The sequence below is a fragment of the Apus apus genome, chromosome Z, assembly GCF_020740795.1.
Source record: "Apus apus isolate bApuApu2 chromosome Z, bApuApu2.pri.cur, whole genome shotgun sequence".
Taxonomy (NCBI): domain Eukaryota; kingdom Metazoa; phylum Chordata; class Aves; order Apodiformes; family Apodidae; genus Apus; species Apus apus.
In genome coordinates, this window is record NC_067312.1 from 55,726,243 (window position 1) to 55,732,242 (window position 6,000).

Genomic DNA, 6,000 nt, shown 5'->3' on the forward strand with positions numbered 1-6,000 from the left:
TACAATGTAGCAGAGCAGGACCGAAAGTATGAGTTCTACATAAGTAGTACATTACAGAATTGCTTTTGTTTTTCAGTATGGAATATTCAGACGTAGGACAAGCTGTGTAATTGATCACTTCCCCTGAGTTTTTCCCTGTTACTCAGCAGGACCCCAGTTCTTGTGCATGTTTAAAGCATACTGCTGAGAATATCTGTTCACACAGAGACCAGTTTGAGGGGCTGGTTTTGAGAGTGCTGTTCCTGATTTACTTTTATTACTATGAAGAGTTTCTTGATAATTGCGCTTGAGACTTTTGTTGTTGTTTTTGTTTTCTGTAATACAGCATACAGTCTCTTAGTAAATATTTATTTATATTCTGTTGTCTTTAGCACTTCATTGCTTCATCTGCTGCTTTTTATACTTTCTCCTGCATTGGAACAGAGATTAAAACAGTGTAATGGTCCTAGTCCATCTACGTTTCAAGAAGTTATGTTGAATTACAAAAGAACCTGAATCAATCCCATTTAAATTACTTACATAATTTCATGAAATTTTACTTTTCAGTTTAAGAAATTATATTTTCATTCTTCAGGTTTGAGCAAGTACACTCTGGACGACTGTTGCCTTTCAATTTCTATACCAGTATTTTTTTCACTGGGGAAACAAAGCGTAACTCAGCCATATAGAAAAGGCTGAACATAAACTTACATTTTATCCCTGTGGCTGTGCAAAATGCCAGTTCAGAGATGTGATTACAGCTCAGTGGTTCACTTTATCTTCTGTCATTCAACACTGCAGAATGAGTGCTGCACACAATGTGAAGAATGAATCAGCTGCTGCTTTTGCTGACTTGGTTGAGGGCAGCAATTCCTAGGAAAATTCTGTGATGTTTTGGTCATAATTTGCCAAAGGCAAAGGAGGTTAAGGACATAGAGGGTTAGAGAGCAGTGTGGATACCCTCCTTATTTACCTGTGATGGTTGTACACTTCTGTAGATTTATGACTGTTCCTACATGAAATAGCTTAATCTACTGAAGCCATTCAGAGTTCCTCCTGTAATGAACAGATCTGAACAGCTCAAAAATACTTAATTAAAGTCTATATCTGTGTTTGCAAATAACTTAATAAAGATGAGTCATGCCTTCTGAAACTCCTGGCTCTCCATTCTTAACCTTGTAATAATATTAGCTATAGTGACCAAACTGACAGTATATTTGAAAACTTCTGGGCTTCTGGAGAACATCCTAAGGTTCATGTTAAAAATGAAGAGATTGTAGCGTCCGTAAAAGCTAAAGGTCACAATATACTTGTAGAGGAAGCAGATCTCTGAACACTAGCACAGATGCAAACTCTTGTTTCATGTTATTTCATTGTGATGTGTTCTGTTTGTTTTTGTGGTTGTTCTTTTGTTGTTGGTGCTGTTTTGGTTTTGTTTTGGGGTTGTGTTATTTATTTCTTTGTTTGTTTCTTTATTTATTTTAAACATTTGCATGGCATACATGCAAAATAATCAGATAGTTATCAAACCCCAGCGTCTGCAAGTTGGCAGATGTCAACCTGTTTGCACCACTTTTATTCTACTCACTGTTTTTATTTTGGCTCATGCATTGTTGCTGGCATCCAAACTGTTAATTGGTGATAATTCAAAACAGCTGCTAAAAAGTGTATTTATTTAAATGTGTCTGAATTTACATTGTGCCATAGCTGCTAGAGTTTGGGAGGAGCCTCTCCACCAGTTCAAAACTCCGTGCTTGTTTGCGAAGGACTGTAGAAATGTTCCTATTTGAGACAGAAGATTTTTTATACCACTTTCTATATAAGATTCAGTGTCACTCTTTTTTAGTCTCATGAATTTGTACGACTTTAAGTATACCAATAGGTTGTATTTTTTAATAATATGGATTCAATTACATTTAATGTGAAAATCATTATCCTAGAAAAAAATAGCAATTAAAATTAAAACTGTATCCTCAGCATGTGTTAATTAAACTAGTAATACACTCTGGCAATTTATCCTTATTTCAAATTAATATAAAAGATCAAATCGTACATCCTAGAAACACAACTCAACAAGCTCTGTGTGCATAGAAAAATATACTTGCAGCTGAACAGATGTCAAAAAACCTTTGCTGACTACAGGAAATATCCTCTAGTTATCATTGTATTATGGACTATTTCAATGTAATTGTGTGGAAATCCCTCTAATATTATTTATTAGTCCTATTTCTTTTTCAGAGTGTCCCAAAGATGCACTTTTCCACAAATCATTTCAGTGCACCAGAGAGAGTATTTTGTTCACTTCAAAAATGTGAACTACCTAGTATGTTAGGCCCAGATTTTTGATCTGTCATGTAGTGATTTTCCTCTCTTTTATGTTTTTTTCTCAGGCTTGAAGCTTTTAAGTCAGGTTTTCTGGAGCATGGATGCCTGCACACTTGGTAGTTTTGTATGACCTTTGAAAGCCAGAATCTAAACCAACTTGGGCAGTGTCTGCCTCTAAAAATATGGTCTTACATGACCTTCTAGACCTATTTTTTTATTCAAACCACCAGTATAAGCTCTGTACTTTTGCAGCTTGCATCTCAGAAACATTCAGAATTGCCATGCCTTTGTTCCCTCCCAGCACAGAAATTTTAACACTGACTTCCCGCAGAAATGAGGTTGTACTAACTCTTTCCAGGTCACTGCTGTGATGCTGTTAGATTCATCATAAAGCTGTAAAGTCTCAGTATTTACAGAGCCAGTTAGTACTTTGAAATACTTTTGCTGCTATGGCATGTAGTACACAAAAGGCAATGTCTGATGGGCTGTTAGATCAAGTTCTTAAAAGGGAGAGTTCCAAGCTGAACCTTGAATAACCAAAGTTTGCTGAGCCACTGAAGTAATAGTGGATGTCACTTGAAATTGCTAAAGTAATATGGTACAATGAAGAGGGCCACAGTTCTGCTCTGTTTACCCATCTTGAAAACATAATCTGCTTTACCACTGATCATGGGTTCACATTCACAGTTGGTGCTGTAGCACTGGTCAGCTGGATACATAAAACATAGAGGAACATGTAATGCCTTCTCAGAAAAGTCAAGACATAGTGCATCAAACTGTAAGTTTCAGAGACACAAAAAGGAAAATACTAAGATTTTGAGTTGATAGGGGAGTAACAAGACAATAGATGTAAAATTCATGAAAATTAATTGCCATTGCTTTCCTCAGGTGCTGGGATATGATCCATACTAGAATCAAGTGATCATTTTTAATGTTTCAAAATATTTTAATACAAGTATAGCTTTTCAAGCTGTTGCCATTCCGCATACACGGTCACACTGAGGAAAAAAAAAACAAAACCTTTGTTATTACTTTAATATTTCACCTTTGTAATGGACACCCACATCATTAGATTGAGACTGTAGGGATCACAGGTCTGTGACCAGGAAATAGTGGGGGCACTCAAACCCACCTTTCACTTTAAAAACACCTGCAAATGGAAATGAACCAGCTTTCTCAGAGTTGCTCAGTATCTGTTGCTGCTCTACACCATCAGTTTCACCTCTTCTTACCTCCAGCCTGTCTCTTGTCTCACCCTCTGCACCAGGGCCTGGCTTTCACATGCATTGAAGGTTGTCTGGTTTACTGCAGCTGATGGTCAAGCTTTCATCTTTTTCTCCACAAATGTGATTGTTTATGACTTGAAAAAGAGCTCTATTTCTTTGGTGGCTGCTGTCCAGGACTCTGGCTTAGCTAACCTTAGAATTTTGCTCTCCTGGTCACATAGGTTGCCAAAGTAGGCGGTTCAATTGCTTTCCTACAGCTACGTATTTCGGTGGGCTTCATTAAATAAATCTAAACCAAATGACTTCAGTCTTATTTCAGTCTAGTCTTTACCATTTGGAAAAAAAAATTTAAAAATCTCTGAAAACTGTTGTTGCAGAAAAAAGAGGACAATCTTTCAAAAGCACATAAAGAATATTTAGCAACACTCTTTTGTAAATGAGGGAGGTGGTCTCTCAAATGATAAGTAAGACCTAAAGGCCAACACTGCATTATTACTATTATTAATGATAATCAAAGTTGGCAAGAGTTTCTGATGAGAGGATGAAGTATTTAAATGTCCCCGAACATATCACATCTGCCTCGGTGATAATTATAGTTGCTGGAGACATGGCTGCTGATTGATTATGATAAAATAATAATAATAATTAAAAAAAAGGGCACCTTTCATTCAATCAGTTTTTTCCTGATCTGATATTTTCCTGTTCTGGCTGTTAAAACCCATGAGACTTGTCTGATTCTGTCTGCAAAGATGTTAATAGTGCTATGTCAGTACTGTGAGCATTGGCTTGTCTGTGGCTCGGACAGAAAAGAACAGAATCCTATCCAGAAATCAAGAATTCCACACTCTGGAGTTTTGAGTTTTTCAGACCTTTCTGCCTTTTCACTGTACAGCAAAAACCACAAAACCTTTGCCTAGACCAGCTGTATATGGTGTGGTTCCTTTTCTCAAACAGAATTTTTGGCAATTTTATTTCTGCAGATTGCCAAAAACTGAAAAAAGTAGTTGGAACTGATCTTTATCACTGTGAGTGATGGATTTCTAGAGACAAAAAGACAAATTCTGGAGGATTCATTTACGCTCCAGTTTATTATATACACCAGAGCCCAGGCTTTGCCTGAATATGCTTAACAACACCCTAATATCAAAGTATCCAGAATCAAAATACCATAATTTCTAAATTGTTTAGTTCAGTGACCATGTCCTCCTAAGAGTGACTTCACTACTTTATATTAGACATAGTCCATGGTTCATTTCTTTTGTGTATTTTTTTTGAAAAAAATATCTTCTCTGGAGTTTCTCCTGATGTTTAGTGTATAGCAAGATAGGATTCTGGACAGCAGCCTCTGCTGAGCAGTCAGTGGCATCCATGGAGGTAGGGATGGGATTTGCTATGCAAAGTTGTTCCTTCTTTCTGATAGCCTGCAAAAAAAGCTGAGTGCCTAATGATGATCCCCAAGCAGCACCTGATACTTCTGTCAGAGAAGCACGGGATGGGAGCATGCAGGTAAGGAATTAGAGAGGGATTTGTTATTTTTTTTCTTTTAGTTTAGCAAACTTCTTACCAGTTTTGCATAGAAAATGGGCCCTGATGAGGAATTTTCTTATACTTGGATACCAGAGAGTGGGGCTGAGAAGCAGAGCAATGACACATTCCCTTGAACAGCCAATATCAAGTATTTCAGAATAACATGGAAAAATGTCATCCAGACAGCTTTGGAGAAGAGAGATTCAAACTATTTTTCCCCAGTAGTGTTTCTCATCATCTGCCATTAGCTTGACATAGGACAACCACCTCAAACATGGAAACTGCTTTAGAGGAGCTGTTCTATTTTGTGCATCTTGCACAGCTACTGGTTGCTTTTCATAGACTTTTATGTATCATGGTAATCTACAAATGGCACAAAGTCACATGAAATTCAAATTAAGAAAAATGTATCTATAAACTCTTTGTTACACTTTATTCAGTTTCCTGACACAAAAAGGCACCCTTGCATGTCTAAGTTACATGAGTTATAAATAATGTCTATGATTGCATTTTATTCAGTGTACTCTAAATGATACTAATTAAAATTAGATTATAGGTATCCAATTTAAAGTAAGATTATCAGTCATTTATTAAGGCACTTAAAAACTTCATATGACATCTATATAAAATAAGGTATTTCATTGCTGTTACATTTAGTCTCTGGTGTTTATCTGATTCTGATTGTGTGAAGTAAACATTTGGCTCAATTTGATTTTAGTTATATCACCAAGACAGGGAAAAAAAATTGAACTCTAAGAAAGACATAGATAAAAATAAAACCTGCATTGTTTTATGTTTTTATGGGATGAAAAGAAGTTTAAATGAGTAACTCACATACATTTATGTTTAATTTTTAGATTTCATTGTGTTCAGTTTATATGTACACATTTGTGATTCTGGAAGTAGATATGCACTGTATTCTTAGAACATGGAATGCAGTACT